The sequence below is a fragment of the Peromyscus leucopus genome, chromosome 1, assembly GCF_004664715.2.
Source record: "Peromyscus leucopus breed LL Stock chromosome 1, UCI_PerLeu_2.1, whole genome shotgun sequence".
Lineage (NCBI taxonomy): Eukaryota > Metazoa > Chordata > Mammalia > Rodentia > Cricetidae > Peromyscus > Peromyscus leucopus.
This window is the reverse complement of record NC_051063.1, coordinates 187,986,639-188,005,421: the sequence shown is the minus strand read 5'-3', so window position 1 is coordinate 188,005,421 and position 18,783 is coordinate 187,986,639. Positions and strand designations below refer to the sequence as shown.

The window sequence follows — 18,783 nt, the reverse complement described above, 5'->3', positions numbered from 1 at the left end:
TGGACATCCATGTCCAGACCTTAAATTGTGTTGTTTTGTGTATATTGTATGTAAGCCTATTGTGTTATCCTGTTTCCAGAAAGTTTGAAAATCCATCATATGATGTGACTATATTGAAATCATCTGTTTGGGTAATTGTCTTCATTATTTACATCCACAGTTTCCTCATGTCTTCTTATATCCAGGAAAGCACTCTGATTGATGGCACATGGTCAAAAACTTTTTTTTGTTTCAGGGTCTATTGACAGTCAGGGATGTGACTGTGGACTTCTCCCAAGAAGAATGGGAATGCCTGGACTCTTCTCAGAGAGCTTTGTACATTGATGTGATGTTGGAGAATTAAAGCAACCAATATTTTGCTTCTAAAATTCCTAACTAATATGTTGTATGTATTGGAATTAAACATTGTAAACTCTCTGTTAAGCTGCCTTAGAAACAACAGGAGACTAGGGAAAGATTGGGAGTAGAAAAGAACATTTTCATGGTTATTTGATTTTTTTTCTTTCCATTTTCCATGTTAGAGGTGTCATGTACCCCTCATTTTGGTTCAACAATGCATTCAGAGACATAGTATTGTATAACATTTATACGCATATCTTAAAGCTCCATGTCCATAGTTGTACCTGACATGGTTTTAATTGTGAGAGAAAACTCAAGATATGCAAACTTAAAATTTTCCTTAAATATTCTGAAGATTCTGACATGAAATAGCAATAGGAAATCATTCTTAGATTCCTCCACTTTCTGTTCTCTTCATGTACTAAGCACAGTACTATGTTAGACTTCTGTATTCTTTCTAAAAATTCTAACATGTATCATGGGCTGCCTCAGAGAACACAGGGATTATTGTATGGAAGGTAGGTCTGGTCACCTGTCTAGAGCAAATGAGATTGTCCTGGAGAGGTGAGGCTAGCCACTAGCAGGCTGGGCTAGGGAATGAGCAGGAAAGCAGTGATGGCTTCCAGGGAAAGAGAAGACAAGACTGAGAGTGGTTTGTGATATTCAATTCCACTTGAAAAGATTCCTGATCATATGACTTAGTGTAACGTCCTGGTCCCAGGATGCATTCTGCCTGTTGTTAACTATTAGAATAGGTGCCAATTACACCTTAATTGTGGTGACAATATTAGTACAAAATGCAGTTTTAGTTGACTATTCTGACATCAGATTGAAATAATTTTACAAAATACATGCCTAATGTGGGTCAGCGAAGTAGGATTAGTCTTTAATTGCATTCCTTGCTGTCTGACTTTGTATTACACCTTAGTTTTCTTCCTAGTGGAGAATACACAGACACACGTCTGGAAAATATTCTCTGGAGTTGGTGTACAGACTAGACTTGAGAATGACAATATAAGGAAAGATAAATACAGCAGTGTGTGTATTTCAGAAAATGGAGGATAGACATAAGCAGTAGCTGCCCATGACAGCCAGGCCTTAAAGATCTAGAGCCTGTAAGGTCTGGCAAAATACTTGGTTTGCTTCCATTAGTTTTGAAAAATCTAATGTGTTCTTTTAGAGAGAAAAATAAACCCTGTAATGCTTTTAAGTAAGACTTTAACCCTTAAATGAGTTGGGTCTTCTGAACAGTACTCATTTCCTGACACTTATAAGTATAAATACTGTGAACCTGGTATTGGATTAAATTCATCATCAATTTCTGAGAAGAAATACTTCAACATTGAGACATGTATTCTAAATATAATCAGTCAATGAATTCCATCCCAGACCTAATTACTGATTCCTCAATTTCCTGGTCCATCTTGTGCCATTAGTCATTTTCAATAAGGGTAAAATATCTATTGTGATTCACAGACCCTTGTAGGCTGTCAGGTTGTGTTGGTGAATACATTGAATTCTAGTGAAAGAAAAGTGTCTAAGTAGTTGCTGGTTAACTTATCTTAAGACAGAACTTAGAGAGACAGTTACTTATCAAATGTTTAATCTTGGAACAAGCCCTATTAATATGACCTTATTCATTTTGCAGGGAATAATTACATATGTGATCCTGTCCATCAGTATGTGAAGACTGCAAAAGAGTCTTGTCAGCATAAAGAGCTTGGCAAAGTGCTTTATGACCCCTCCACATGTGCAGTTTATAAAATAGCTGAAACTACAGAAAACTCTAATAATAGCAGATTCAGTAATCTCAGGGATGCCTCTATTGACTCATCAAACCCCGATACACATGAAAGCATGCACACTGGAAAAGAACCTTGCAAATCTAAAGGCTGTGAGAAATGTTTAAATTTGTGTTTCCACATTACTCAAGATCAGAAACTCTACCCTGCAAAGAAAGAGCACAGGCAGGGAGATGACTATTTTGACTCTATGCACAGTCCTTTGCAACAGCCAATCAGAGAGAAACCTTACCAGTGTGGGAAATGCAGGAAATGCTTCAGTACTGTCTCATACCTCAAGGAACATGAGAGAATTCATACAGGAGAGAAGCCTTACAAATGTAAGGAATGTGACAAATTGTTTGCCCATGGATCCAGTTTCAGGAGACATCAGAAAATCCATACTGCTGAGGAACATTGCAGTTGTCAAGAATGTGGCAAGGTCTTTCACCAGCTTTCACATCTTAAAAGCCACTACAGACTCCATAGTGGAGAGAAGGCTTACAAATGCAAGGAGTGTGGCAGATCCTTTTTCCACCATTCATCACTTAGATGGCATAAGAAAACTCATTCTCTAGAGAAATTACACAAATGCAAAGAATGTTGTAAGTCTTTCCTTAAATTATCAAATCTTAACAGGCATTACAGGATCCATACTGGTGAAAAGCCTTACAAATGTGAGGTATGTGAAAAATCCTTTACCTTGAACTTAACCCTTAGAATACATCAGAAAATCCATACTGGGGAGAAACCTTATAGATGTAAGGAATGTGACAAATCTTTTGCCCAGGCCTCAGGCCTCAGAATACATCAGAAAATTCATACTGGAGAGAAACCTTACAAATGTGGAGAATGTGACAAATCCTTTATCCAGAGAGGAAATTTTAAAAGACATCAGAGAGTCCATACTGGAGAGAAACCGAACAGATGTAAGGAATGTGGCAAATCTTTATCTATACATTCAACTCTTAGAGAACATCAGAAGATACATACTGAAGAGAAACTTTGTAAATGTAGGAAATGAAACAAATCTTTTACTACATGCTCGTCTCCTAAACAGTATCAGAAAATTCATACCGGAGATAAACCTTACAAATGCAAAGTCTGTGACATATCCTTTAATCTGATTTTAGATCTTAGACGAACTAAGAAAATTCATTCTGGAGAAAAACTTTACAAATGTCTGGAATGTGACAAATCCTTTACCTACATGTCAAATCTTAGAACACATCAGAGAGTTCACAGTGGAAAAAGGCATCACAGATGTTAGGAATGTAAAATTTTTTTACTAGCTGCTCTATATATCTTAGAGAATATCAGAAAATTCACACTGGAGAGAAACTTTAAAATGCAAAGACTGTAATATAACCTATATTCACCTTTCAAATTTTAGAAGACATCAGAGAGTTCATATTGGACAAAAAAAATACCATTGTAAATAATGTAGCATAGCATTTGTATGGTATTCTTGACTTACAAATCCCTAGTATACATAATAGAAATGTAAAGATAAGAAACTTGTGAAAGTCTTCCATTGAGTTTTAAATCTTATAAACTATCACAGTTTATATTCAAATAAAATTATGTGATAGTAACCATGTTAATTATTCCTTATGTGTGTGGGTGCTTTGTCTACAAGACTTTCTGTGCACTCCATGTTTGTCTGTGGAGGCCCAAAGAGGGCATCAGATACCCTGAAGCTGTAGTTAAAAACAGTTGTGAGCTATTGTGTATGGTGATGATTGAACCCTTGTCTTCTGGAAGAGCAAGCAGTGCTGCTATACACTAAGTCATCTCTCCAGCACCTGGGAATAGATGTAATAAAATTATCTTTTAACATACAAAAATTGATAATAATGCCATGCGTGGTGGTGAACACCTTCAATTCCAGCACTCAGGAAGTGGAGGCAAGAAGATATCTGTGAGTCTGAGGCCATGCTGGTCTATACAGTGAGTTCCAGGACTTCCAGGACCACATAGACCTTTTCTCAATAATAATGATAATTATTATTATTATTATGACAAAATATAGTAACATAAAAATGTGACAAAGCCCTCTAACTGTGCTGTACATCAAAAACTCATACTTCTGAGAAACCACATCGATGTATGCTATAAATAATCCTCATGTCTTGTTGTCCATTAGGAATTACAGCCATCAAACACATTCAATTTGAGAAATCCTTTAACTAGTGCTCAAATGGCTGACAGAAAAGCAAGTCCAACCTGAAAGAAAACACACAAAAAAAAAGGTGCTCCAATAAAGTTTCACTATTTGTTCACTTTCTAAATTTTTGTACTAGAGTTAAGCCTTAAAAAAGAAAGAAGTCAAGAAAGTCTAAAGAAAAGCTGTCCATGTTGGTGCAGCCATGTTTGATGGGAACGGTGAAAGTCAGAAAGCCAGCAGAGCTGCTTGAGAAAGAACCAGCAAAGCCGAGCCACGTGATGGCCGCCATGCCACTTTAGGCTTTGATAACTGCATCTTCCATGTTTGGGGGAGGATTCATATTTGTCCAAATTGGGGATACTGGATTCATGGGCAATTTCTTATGAATCATTTATGATTTCTACCAGGAGTACTGCTCCTAAGCTTCCCCAGTAAAGTCCTGAGCATACTACCCTGCCTGCTTTTAGGGAGATATCCTCATCTACGTTAAGTTCTTCCTTATGCCTTAAAGGTTGTGATGCACAAAAACAAGCCAGAGATTTCTTGTTGAAAATCTGAGATATTCTTGAAACATCTGCCCCTATACTTACTCAGGAATAAGATATTCAGAATAAAGTACAAGCCTCTTCCTACTATACACTCAAGTGATTGTGTGGCATACCCAGCATCAAAGTTAGATTAACTGGAGTTACTTCTACCTTATACAGGGACTTATGTTGATGGGCAAAGACAGTTGTGAAAAACTGATAAAAGAATAAGGTGTCAGGATCTCCCTTTCTGAGAAAAGTTATCTTGTGCAGGGCCACTGTGGTGTCCTATAACCAAGGAATAAAAATAACAGAATTAGATATATAAATAAATTTTATAAACGTATAAAATATGAACATTGTATTATGCCAGAAACTGAATAATAACTGCAGCAGCTTTGGCCTGAGGATTTTTCTTAGGCACTCTCACCATTAAGAGTTAATAATACACTGCTCAGAACATGGCAATATGCCTGGACTGACTTGAGATTTCTCTTCTGTCTTGTGGCCTTGAATCCACAAGAGCTGCCAGACTGAGAATGGGCTGTCATAAACCTCTAGATCCTTAGAAACTGGGTTATGGTGTTGTGAGTAAAAATGATTGTAAAAGATAACTTTTTTCACAGTTTATCAATGATGAGCAAATGATAAAGGAAAGTTAAACATGTGTCCAGGAACAAAAATGACATGATCAATGTTTTGGAAAAATGTGAATCTATCCCTATTTACTGAATTCTATATAAACAAAGAAGTGCTCTATTAATAAGTCAGACTGAGAGATTCTCCCAACCACCAAGGTCTAGAACCCATCGACCAAAGCAGCTGCCTACACCCCCTTGCAGCATGTGATATCACAGGCATGCTCACAAATAACTTAGAAATCCCCAAGGGCTCTGGGCTCAGCTGTGCATAATCTCAGCACTCTGGAGGCAGAAGCAGGTGGATCTCTATGGGTTTGACCTGGTCCATAGCCCAAATCCTAAGACAACCAGGACTACATCAGATACCTCATCTGGAAAAAAATTAAAATAATAAAAAAAAGAAATACTTGAGGGCATGCAGGAATTTCAAGTACTGAAGAAAAAATGAAAAGTGTTTACTCCACACTTTAAAATAAATGATATAGCTTCCATTAACCGCAACCTGAATGGAGGTAAGAAGACTTGTGGGACCGCCCCCCTGCCGTCAGCCATGATGAAATAGTAATTGCCCCAATCTTACACAGTTGCTTATTCTTAGTACTTTCTAAATAGTTATGAGTCTCTGAATTACCCAACACTAACTTCAAGAGGAGACAACTTTCACCAAGATTGAGAGCAGTAAAAATTGATAATTCTAAACATGAATATTTAGAAGGCAGATTAACAAAAAAGTCATTAACAAAACATCAGTAGGTTCTCTTGTTGGATTTATTAATTCTAAGCTTTAGTTTTTTACCATGGCGTGAATTTCTCTCTATGGATCAGCTTTCAAATATAATCAAGAGAGACACTGGCCATGCATATAAACAATCATGCCACTATTGCACAGTACAAACAACTTGCCTAGAAGGATGGTATTGTATGATACAGGGTCCAGGTGTAAGTGAGACCATTGACATCTTTTCTCTGACAGCAACCTATGAAAGGTAGCCAGGACGGAAAGTTGTCAGGTACATTCAACATTGTGCAGCTTTCTCTCTTCTCTCTCTCTCTTTCACACACACACACACACACACACACACACACACACACACACACACAAATATTTTGTGTCTTTAGCAACACCATGTACTTAGGGTGTTCAAACAAGAACACTGGCAATGACCTGTTTTGTTTAAGGTGGCTCTGAGGTCTTCATAATTATAAAGTCCTAGTCAGGTAACTAGTACTTGGCACAGAGAGTTCCATTTAATATCCCTGTGACTGGGAGAAACATTACTGACCCATGTGGGATAGCTCTGTTCAAAGTTTTAAAATCATATTTTCTATTATCTTGTAAGACAATGGGATTTTATGAGGCTTCTTCATACATTCTTTCTTTTGGTTAACCCACCCACTCCTCCTCCTTTCTTCCTAACCCATACCCAGCTGAACATCTAGCACACATTTTTTTAGTGATCTATTCTGTAATAGAACTTGTGCTCTACTATCCTTTCTTATTGTATATTTTACTCAGGCTGCAAAATGATAGGTTCCCATGCAGCTTCTTCATAGACATCTCATTTGGGTTGACCTTACAGCAGCCCCCTCTTGTCCATCACTGCACCACATATTTGAAATATTCTGCCCACTCTCTAATTTCATATCATGTGTATTCTACTAATCAGCCTCTCTTCCTGCATCTCCCTACTAAAGGTATATTTCTGGCTTACTGGCTTCTACATGTAGTCTTACTTGTACACAAAAAGCATCAAGTTTGAAGTAGGAAGCACATTCTGATTTACCCATGTAGCTTAAGATTTTTCCGCCTGGCCCACAGTCAGGACAAATCTCTGTCACCCGCCAGTCCCACAGCCGCTCAGACCCAACCAAGTAAACACAGAGACTTTATATTGCTTACAAACTGAATGGCCGTGGCAGGCTTCTTGTTAACTATTCTTATATCTTAAAGTAACGCATTTCTACAAATCTATACCTCGCCACGTGGCTGGTGCTTATCGCGTCTTCACATACTGCTGGTCATGGCGGTGGCTGCAGTGTCTCTGGTCATGGCGGCAGCTGCAGCCTCTCTGGTCATTGCGGCGGCTGCTGCAGCGTCTCCTTCTGCTTTCTGTCCTTTTATTTCTCTTCTGTTAGTCCGCTATCTTTCTGCTAGCCACGGCGATCAGTTTTATTATTAACATCAACTTGACATACAGACATCCCCAGCACAGCAAGTGCAGACCATCTCAAACACCTGCACTCAGCCATGTCCTAATCATCCTCTATACGGACCTGCTGGGTAACGCCACAAAGAACCCAAGAAGGGCTCCCACAGGACATACAGAACATCCCACAGCATACCATGTGTCAGATAATGGACATCTAAGTTGATTCTATATCCTAGATTCTGTCGATAAAGCAGCGTTGAACAGGATGGGCAAGTTCTCATCGGTAAGATGGCAAGTTCTTGGAGTTCATGACCAGGAGTGTTTGCTTTGTGTCCATTTTCTCTGAGATTAAACCCTTTTATTTGTAGGACGCTCCTTTAAAAACAGGATATTAAGAGAGACATGAAAGAATGGGATGCTCCAAGGCAGTATTTCTCAACCTTCCTAAAGTTGTGACCCTTTGATAATGTTCCTCATGCTGTAGTGTCCTCCAACTGTAATACTATTCTTGTTCTACTTTATAACTGTAATTTTTCTACTGTTAAAAAATCACAATGTAAATATTTGTCTGATATGCAGGATATCTGATATGTTACTCCAAAGGGTCCTGTACAAGAGTTGAGTGCCACTGCTCTGAGGGAAGGTGAAATATTCCATCCTGCAGATAATCTCCAGAAACTCAGAAATAGAGAACTTACAGCTTCAGGCAGTCATAGGAACTGGCAAGATTCACTAGTGCCCTGCTGTCTCAATCATATGTAGCCAGTAAGAACTGCTGACATTGTCAAGACAGCTGAGCTGTACAGAAGATGCTCAGACCAGTCATGGCGCAGACACCAGTCAAGTTACCTGAACCACACCAGACAGGACATGACAAGCTGCCTGGAGGAGGTAATGAGTGCCTTGAAAGACACTTCCAACCTCCCTTGAGCTGACTGCAAGCTGAGCAGTGATCCCCATGTTTCCAGTTTCATTAGCCATCACCCTCACAGGGTGATGCAGCTGTCAGTGAATCCTTTGTACTTCTATAAGTAACCCCTCTCCACCACTCTTGTAGGTCACCCCAATAAAACTCACTTAACCCACTTACTTTAGTGATGACTCAGTGGTTAAGAGCACTATCTGCTCTTTCAGAAGATTCACCATGAATTCTCAGAACCCTCACCTGGGTACTCAATCTGTAACCACACTCCAGGGTACCCAATGCCCTGTTCTGGCCTCTACTAGCACTAGTATAGGGGCCCAAATTACTCAAGGTCAGAGAATCTGAGCTTGCATTAGCCAGCAGAGCTGCATAATGGATGATTTGACCACGGGCATGTTTACCATGTGTGTGGAAGGGTCTATACTTGATTGTACATTGTGCTTTGATCTTGAAATGGGGAGGTCTTTTGCCCTGCCCCTTGGCATTGTACAAAAAGTCCTTTGGAATAAACCTCGAGGCAACTGAGTATTAACCCAGTGCCCTCCTGAAGCTAAGCTGTGTCTCCGTCTTTCTTATCATCTCTTTCTTTCTATCTATCATTTCCTCATTCCTCTCTGCTCCACCCAAAACCCTTTGAAAGGTGGGAGCAGGTCAGAGCTGGAATCAGGTAGACACCCACACATTAGGAACACAGATACACTAGGAACACAGGAAAAACACCTAAAAAAGAGAAAACAAACAGAACCTCATTGGTTCACCAAGATAAACATTGTTGGTTCCCAACTTTGGCTTTATTTATTGGTTCTTTATTCCCATTAGTAGATGTTTGTTATTGTTTCTACAGCAATAGTGTCACACATCAGTGCTGTAACTGGGTAGCAGAGTAGTTTTCTTTCTTTCATTTATTCATTGTTTTTGAGAACACTAGACTGATTTTAAAAGCTCATTCTCTAATTATCACTCCCATAGCTGTGTTTGATCACCTTTTCCCACATTTAAGCCAACATAAGTTATCATTTCTATTCGTGATGATTTTCATTGTAGCTAGGGCACCATAGAGGCTTGAAGGAAACTTAGTCTTCATTTCTCTAATAAATATATAACTTGTTTGTTTGTTTTGATATAGTCTGTGTTTTTAATTGTTCATTTATTTTATTTTTGTTTTACATTTTTTAGATTACAATTTTGAATTTATTTTATAATTATAACATTTCTCTGCTCACTTTCCTCTTTGCAAATTTTCACATATACCCTCCATGCTTGCATTCAAATTCATGGCATCTTTTTCATTCATTTTTATTGTATGCATATATGTCTATTTGTATACATATATAACCATAATTAAACTGCTCAGTCCATATAATGTAACTTGTATGAATGTTTTCAAGGCTGCCCACTTGGTATTGAATAATTAGTTAGTGTGCTCTTCTCTGGGGGAGACTATTTCTCCTGCTCCCACCATCCCCAGTTGCTTGTAGTTCTCTGTGTGGGGTTGAGGCATTGTGGGCTTTTCCCCATCCACTTTGGCATGTTCATTGTTCTTGTCTTTGTCCAGCTCACATTTGGGAGGTTGTGTTGGTGAGATTTTTACAGACAAAGCTTCTGGCTAGGTATGATGGCTATTCTTGGTTGTCAATTGGAATGAAGTACAATCCAGAAATGGAGAGCACACCTGTGAGACTATTTTGCTTGTTTTGAAGTGACTGAATCCACTTCTATTCTGGAACTTTGAGATAGGAAGACAAATGCCATTAATCCTCATCTTGAGGCTGAAGGACACACACCTTTGATTAGGATAAAGAGGCTGGAAGGAAGATACACCTTTAATTTGGACCACACCTTCTGCTGAAAGACTATTAAGGACATGGAAATAGGAAATACTTTGTTCATTGCCTGTTTGTTGACTCATTTTCTTGATAGCATATCCATTCCTTCACTGGTACTAGAACCTACTTCTTTGGGATTCCAGCATATACTGAAGACCAGCCAAGACATCCAACTTTGTGAACTAAGCAACTACTAGATTTTTGAAATTTCTGTTACATTCAGCCATTGTTGGATTAGTTTCTCTCCTGTTAAGTGGGTCTTAAGTCCAATGAGACAGGTGTCAGTTACCACCAATGTATGACACTACTATGTTCTTAGGGCTATTGTGCAAGGGTGACAGTTGATGTGGTTCATAGTCTGGCTTGGATTTGATTTAGCTCCCTCCTTTGGAAGCTTGAATGTGCTTCTGGTATCATGAAAGCTATTCCTCAGGGAGCAATTTACCTTGGTTTTTTTTTTTTTTTAACAATGTCTACTTTCAAGACTCATGATATAGACTTGCCTGCCCTTGAGCTCAGAGTTTCCCTTGACTGTGCCTCCTGAGTTAAATGTGTTAAAAGACTTGCATGACCTTGTTCAACTATACATATCTTTTTGAATCTATGCCTTTTTGGTGGGTTTTTTTTTTTTTTGAGACAATGTTTTGCTGTGTAACCTTTGCTGACCTGGAACTCACTCTGTAGACCAGACTGTCCTGGAACTCAGAGATCTGCCTCCCTCTGCCTCCAGAGTGCTTGGATTAAAGGTGTGTGCCACTACCACCCATCCTGTTATCATGTCTTGACAATTACCTAAGATAACCACACAGTCTACATGATAGAAATAAGTGACCAACTGGATCTTTTCTTTACTGACATTAAAGATTTCTATTACATTAAATTGGAAACTCTAATTGAAATAGATTGATTTCCAGGTGAATATAACATACAAAATTTCAACAACATGAAATAAATGTGTAAAAAGAACATCAGTAGCAATGTGACTGAAGCAGGTATAAAATGCCAGCATAAAACAACCCTTTGACCAGATCGATGCGATTCTAACAGAGCTCCAGAGAAAAACTAACAGTGAAGTTACTTAAAATACTTCTTGACATCTGGGTAGTGGTGACACAGGCCTTTAATCCCAGTACTCTGGAGTTCAAAGCAAGTCTGGTTTTCAGAGTTCCAGAACAGTCAGGACTACACAGTGAAACCCTGCATCAAATAAAACAAACAAAAACACACAAAAAAAAAAAAAACTTCTTCACACACACACACACACACACACAAAGAAGTTTCCCCTGACTCTTAGTATTAGCTGATATTAAACCAGATAATAAGTGGATCTTGGTGGCACACTCCTTTTATCCCAGCATTACGGAGGCAGATATAAGTGGTTCTCCATAAATTCAAAGTCATCATTGTATATAAATGATGGGAGTTCCAGGAGAGCCAGTGCTGTTACACAGAGAAACCCAGGCTTGAAAAAAAAATTAAAAATAAACCTCACCGCCGGGCGGTGGTGGCCCACGCCTTTAATCCCAGCACTCGGGAGGCAGAGCCAGGTGGATCTCTGTGAGTTCGAGGCCAGCCCAGTCTACAGAGTGAGTTCCAGGAAAGGCTCAAAGCTACACAGAGAAACCCTGTCTCGAAAAACAAAAAAAAATAAAAAATAAATAAATAAATAAATAAACCTCACCATATATTGATACAACCAAAAAAATTACTGACTGATGTGGTCATTTAAATTTTTTTTCTGAATTGGGCAGGGTGGGGCACACCTTTAATCCCAGCATACCTGAGGCAGAGGCAGGCAGATCTCTGAGATTTTAAGGCCAGCCTGGTCTACAAAGCGAGTTCTAGGAAAGCCAGGGTTACAAAGAGAAACCCAACTCGAAAAACAAAAATAATTTTTTCTATTCTTAACTATTTCATACTCACACACATATATATTCATACTTCATGTGTGTTTTTGTGCCTGTGCACCTCAAACACTGTCCACTCTTCCTACCTATCTACTATCCTGGTCCACAATTCCAATAAACCTCTGTTGTGTTCATCTCCATTCATTTTGCTTGGGATCCCCTGAGATTATCCAGGACCATCTGTGAGACTGTGGGTTTGGAGCTATGTGTTGGTGTCTGGATGGCTCAGCAGAGGACTACAGCTAAAAGCAGAGATTCTTCTCCTACACTCTATCTATAGCCAACATTTGAGAGGTAAGGGAGCCTTTCCCTTTCCCAGACTGATTGTGGTCTAGTGTGAGGTCCATGCAGGTCAGTGCAGCTGCTGTTGGTTACTGATTACCACAGCTGTGTGGAGTCTAGAGAATGGCATGTCTTAGCCCTTTCTCCTCTTTCCCTTCTTATTCCCTTCTTCCTCCTCTTCCTCAGTGTTCTCAGAGCCATAGATGGGAAGATGTAACTGACGTTTTTAGCCCAGGAATCAATCATACCTTATTTTCTGCATCTGGCACAATGAGTTTCTGTGCTCACCCCTGCTTTAAAAAAAAAAAAAAAAAAAAACACCTCTGTTTTACTGTTTTGTTTTGTTTTTAATTTTACAACACCATTCAGTTCAACATAATAGCCACAGATTCCCCTGTTCTCCCACTCTTGCCCCCGCCCCCTCCCCCCAGCCCACCCCCCATTCCCACCTCCTCCAGATCAAGGTCTCCCCCGAGGACCGGGATCGACCTGGTAGACTCAGTCCAGCCAGGTCCAGTCCCCCCACACACCCAGACGCTTGGCTCAGTCTGTTTTACTGTTTTATCTCAAAGCACCTTTATCATGAGTCACAGATTAACTTGTTTCTGAGTTAGTGAAATGACAAGACCACCATCTAGTGGTCAGAGCGGTACAGAGCGGGATGAATTCAGCCCTGCGCTGTTAGGGATGGGCTGACCACTGACTTGAGACACCTATTTCTTTTCAAAATCCAAGTTCCCGATATGATTCTAAGTCAAAACTGCAGTATTTGGTTTTGAGGTGTCATGTTTGTGTTGGCGATGGAACGCTGGCATCTGAATTTAGCGTGTTATCGTCTGTTGTAAATATGCAGCCCGGAAGGCTGGCAGTCAAGTCGAGGTTCGGCTGCCTGTGTTTTATCTGAAGGGTTCAGACTCACTGTGGGGTGCAGCGTCCTCCTAGATGCAGTTCTGGTCTAGGCTGGCGGCGAGCATGTAGGGAGGCTGTGCAGAGCGGGTGCAGGGCAGCCTGACAGCTGGAGCTGTGTGGAAGGCAGCCTGAGACCGAGTGGGAGGGACGGGTCCAGAAGGGCGGGGACACTCACCGGAAACAGCAGCTGGGTGCTGAACATTGAATGTAGGGGGAAGAGTGGAGAAGTGGGAGGAGTTAGTGGGGTGACGTGAACGGAAGCTGTGAAACGCAGGGAGAGAGAACTGGGAAGTGGAGTGAAGAGCCAGACCGAAGTGTCAAGTGTCCATTTCTGTAGGAGCTCGGGGCTCTGCAAGGTGGGGAACCGCGTGGTGCAGACCTGGGAGCGGAGGACACGGCTGGGAGTCGCGGGGACACTGAAATCTCCCCGGAGCCGCAGTGGCCGCGCGGGGCGGCCTGGGAAAGTCACCAGTCAGCAGTGCAGTGGCGGGAACCGCAGCCCGGCGGCCCTGGAACCTCCCAGGTCAGAGGAGCTGCGGGGCTGGGACACGGGAGGGGAGGGACCGGGGGTGCGAGCAGTTTCTCTGCTGTTCGTAAGGAAGCCGGCTCTGAAACTCTGCTGTGGGTGTCTTACCCTTGTCCGTAAATTTTGGATAATATGAACTGGACAATCCTGATTCTTTTTTTCATTGATCTTCATTGCCAAAATATTATAAAAATAATGTAGTAGAATATTTGAATTTATGTGTTGATATTTGCAAACATGGTTCTTTTTATGACGGTGGAAAGGGCAAAGCTCTTTAAATTTGTGTTTGTCCAGGCTAACTTCCATGTTAAACCACTTTCCTCTTCAACAGATTAGCATAGAATTAGGGACTTAGACTCCCGGAGAGCTTTTAAATATTAGTCATGAAAAGAACGCCTGTAAATGTAATTGATTCGGAAAGTATAGTTTTTGCAATTTGCAAGGTTATGGCTGTAAACATTAATATTTAAAAGTAAACTTTTTATCCACCATATTATTTTTTCATCTGAGACATATGCACTCTGATGTAAATACAATCTTCTAAAAAATGTCTTTGACAAGCTTGGTGGCACACACCTTTAATCCCACCACTGGGGAGGCAAAAGCAGGTGGACCTCAGTGAGTTGGAGGCCAGCGTGGTCTATATAGTGAGTTCCAGGACAGGCAAAGATTCGTGGTGACACCCTGTCTCAAAAAAAAAAAAAGGAAAGCATAGAGCCTGGGGAAGCACAGTATGCTTTTTTATGGTATTAAGTCACAATATTTTCTCAGAAATGACATTATAAGCCACGTGGTGGTGGTAGCCAGGCCTTTAACCCCAGCATCTGGGGGGCAGAAGCAGGTGGATCTTGGAGTTCCTTGCCAGCCTGGTCTACAGAGCAAGTTTAAGTACAGCTAGGGCTACACAGAGGAACCCTATCTTGTGTGGGTGGGAGGGGGGAGAAAAAGGAATTGAAAACATATTAGAAAGCATCTCTTAAATAATTATAATCACTCATCTACATCAGAAAGATATCTACAATAGTCTTTTGTCTCCTTGGTCAAAGAAAATCTCTGTCCCTAGACACAAGACCAAACTGTTTTTTGTTTGGTTTGGTTTTTTGTTTGTTTGTTTGTTTGTTTGTTTGTTTGTTTGTTGTTGTTGGCTCTTGTGTTTGAGATCTGAATTCATTGTCTGGCTCAAAACTGACCATGAAGAGCAGGTTAGACTGGAACTCATAGTTCTACCCACCTCTGTCTCTCTCACCTTGGCTGACATTAAAAGTGTGCACCAACACAACCTTTATAACTGTTGTTTTATTTTCTGGTGTGTTGACAGCCAGTGGTGTGACTGTGGGCTTCTCCCAGGAGGAGGGGCAATGCCTGGACCCTGCCCTGAGGGCTTTGTACAGAGACTGGATGTTGCAGAATTGCAGCAGTCTGGTTTCTGTGGGTGAGAACAGTTTGCCTGCAGTCTCCCTTGCTCCTCCTTGGATTTCTTGACACACTAAGCTGCAAGTGTGTGTGTCCCTTTGAGAGATGTGAAGCTTCTTGGGTCTATGATAAATTCAGAATGTCACTAGTGTGTGATATTTTCATCCCAATCATTCAGTTCCATTTCTGCCCCTAAGATTTGACTGAGGTGTGAGTGGAAGTGGCATTCAAGTTACACTACTAACTGAAAATGCTTTCTAATTGTCCTCAGTATTCTGACATTACATCACAATTGGGGAATCACTTGTATGATGCTGTATTTAGTTTTCTCTTTATCCACTGAGCACAATACTGTGTAAGAAATCCAGGTGCTTCCTAGAGAATCTCTTTCTCATGTGCAGGGCTCACTGGTCACCCAGACCTGCTCACCTGTGGAGCCGAACAAAGTGGCCTGGAAGGAGAGAGGAGACAGTAGCTAAGGGTCCAGGTATGGTGGAGACATTGGTGAAGGAGTGGAAAGGGGATCAAGTGAATGTGGAAGTGGAACATGAAATCAGTTTTGCCACATTCGGTTTCACTAAAAAATATTTCCGGAGAGTTCCACTAAGAAAGATCTTCTCAGGATTTTCCTATTCTAGGCATGAGAAGACTTTCTTCAGAAGAATTTACTCTTCCTATGAGTGGTTGTAAGTTCTCCTCCAAGATCCATTACGTCGATAACTGTACAGAAACTAGCGAAGTTTCCAGTAACCAGGCATGATTTCCCTCTTGTTGAGAGGCTCTTAAAGCAATAAGATGCTGTTGGTTACCACTAAGGTCTGTGTGCCACTCTTGCACCCTTAGGGCTATCATGCCATGCAGATCATTGTTGTGGTTCATAGGTGTCATAGCTGGGCAGAACTGTTGGTTGGCTGCTTCCTTTGGAAGCTTGAATGTTGCCTTCTGGTACCATGAAAGCTGATCCACAGGAGGAAGGTTTTAAGTTCTGACCCATCCCCGAGACCTCTGAAGTGCATGACTTCTTCAACAGGAACTCTCCTTCTACCTCTGAGAGGCAAACCTGGGTGACAGCAATAGGCTACAATGTTTGGGACTCTCGTAGACAGCTGTGACCAACAATTTCAAAATAGGCTTCTAATGCCTGTGTTATTGTTTTTGTTAGAAAATCTATGACTCTTGTGGGATCATTATCAGCTCAGGTGGGAAATTTTCATTTACATTCTAAATGTATATGCTTACACAGACTTATATGTATTATAAGCATATTTGGATGAATAATCGTATGATTCCTTATGACTTTTTAGACATCCTTGCTGTTATTGTACCCTCCTTCTTCTTTGTTTATATCTGTCCCTTCTCCGTAGTTAAATCCTCACCCCTGTTTTCCCATTTCCCCCTTCAGATCACTTGTTCCCTGTTACTCCATCTCTGTTACTCCCCCACACCCCACAGTGATCTCTTCTTACTTTTCTGGTCACTGCATTCACTCCAGGTTGTGGACTCACATCTGAAGATTTGGAGTTAGGAACTTCCTATGAGAGAGAACATGCTGTGTCTGTCTTTCTGGGTCTGGGTTACCTCACTCATATGACCTTTTCTAAGTCCATCCATTTAGCTGTGAAGCTCATGATTTCAATTTTCTTAACAGCTGAATCACATTCCATAGATTATATGTACTGCATTTCCACTATCCATTTTCAGTTGAAGGATGTTTAGATTGTTTTCATTTTGTAGCTATTGTGAGTAGAGCAGCAATGAACACGGCTGAGCAAGTATCTGTGGAGTAGGATGTTGAGTCCTTTGAGAATATGCCAAGGAGTGGAGCAGCTGGGTCATGTGCTAGATTTATTTAACTTGAGTTATTTATTTAATTGAGGATACTCCATATTAATTTCCAGAGTGGCTAGATATTTTGTTGATAGGGTTTTTATTCCCTATGTTTTTGTTTCTGATGATGCTCTTGGATAAATGGTAGTATTTTTCTTCCTTCTCTGTGAGAATTAGTGGTTTGCTGTCTTGCTTGTCTTCCCAGTTCTCCTGTATTTATCTATTTGTCACATGAAATTTGTTTCCCATCTTGTAATGCACTTATGTCTCCATCAATTATAAGAATTTTTCTGGATGCAACAATATTGATTTGGGGGGTTGTTTTTGTTTTGGGGTTTTTTTGGTTTTTCGAGACAGGGTTTCTCTGTGTAGCTTTGACCTTTCCTGGAATTCACTCGTGGCCCAGGCTGGCCTTGAACTCACAGAGATCCACCTGCCTCTGCCTCCCGAGTGCTGGGATTAAAGGTAGGTGCCTCCACCGCCCAGCGTGCAACAATATTGTTTACGGTGATTTTCTCTTCAGGCCGTCCCATGCTCTCCCAGATTTGGGATCATTGTTTGGATACTTGATCGTATTCTGTTGCTTGGGTCTTTCATGTAGTTTGACATTGTTCTCTAACAGCTTTCACTATTAATTTTTGCTTTTTCCTTTTGACCTCTTATATGAAAGGGCAGCAAGTCATCTATTCCTTGTTCCTGAAGGAGAAACTCAAAGAAAAGAAACAGAAAGAAATGGCTGATTCTCCAGTAAACATGTCCCAGGTCAGTGGTCATGCCTACTTTTCTAGAAATGTTATATATTCAGACATTCTAAGCCTTTAATTTTCTGCTTCTGAATTTTTTAATTTTTTTATGAAAAATTTTCAAACAACAATAAAAAAAAAAAATCACACACCAAAATTAACCAGACCTAAAGAGTATACAACTCAATGTACTTTTATGTAGTTAGTCATTGGAAACAGAAGCTCTGCAGCCTCAAAGGGATTTTATAAATTTTTCTATCAAATATATTTTTATGAATTTATCCACCACGAAAAAAAAAATCTGTGACAGAATTAGAGCTAGAAAGGCGCTTAGCTTTATATCCTTTTTCATACCTGGTGTTCATTACCTGCATTCAGTCCCTGATAATTAACATTTCTTGTTCTCTCTTCTCCACGTTCTGCTGTGCCCACACATACATTTTTTCCATGTACACATATTATTGGCTAGATTCTGCATATGAGGGAAAATGTGGTTTCTTCTTTCTGACACTATATGACTGCACTTAATATTACATGTTTTGAGTCTGTCCGTTTTTCTGCAAATTTTTATTATATGTTTCTCTTCAGCTGTATAGTATTCCATTTTATATGTTTACCATTTTCATTATCCATTGACCTGTTGATAGGCAGTTAGGTTGATTCCAATACTTTGCTATGGTGAATAATGCAGCATTGAACATGTGGTGTAAATATCTCTATATTGGGGTGTGGAGTTCTCCGGTTATGTTCCCAGGAGTGACGTTGTTGGGTCATACATTAATTCTCTCTTCAATTTTTCTCAATAACCTCCAAACTGATT

The 18,783-nt window shown here is 40.3% G+C and overlaps 1 protein-coding gene, 1 long non-coding RNA gene and 1 pseudogene across 3 annotated transcripts in view; 2 read left to right on the top strand and 1 right to left on the bottom strand.

Annotated features, from left to right (window-relative positions):
• The window catches only part of LOC114688539 (zinc finger protein 54-like), a 406,652-nt gene that overhangs the window by 333,930 nt on the left and 53,939 nt on the right, over window positions 1-18,783 (top strand). The window lies entirely within an intron of this gene.
• The window catches only part of LOC114688971, a 364,483-nt pseudogene that overhangs the window by 333,923 nt on the left and 11,777 nt on the right, over window positions 1-18,783 (top strand).
• On the bottom strand, window positions 9,923-13,600 carry LOC119087429. The gene is made up of 3 exons (XR_005090877.1): window positions 13,465-13,600; window positions 12,794-12,838; window positions 9,923-10,256 (listed from the first exon to the last, which is right to left on the bottom strand). It is a non-coding gene; the product is annotated as an uncharacterized LOC119087429 (long non-coding RNA).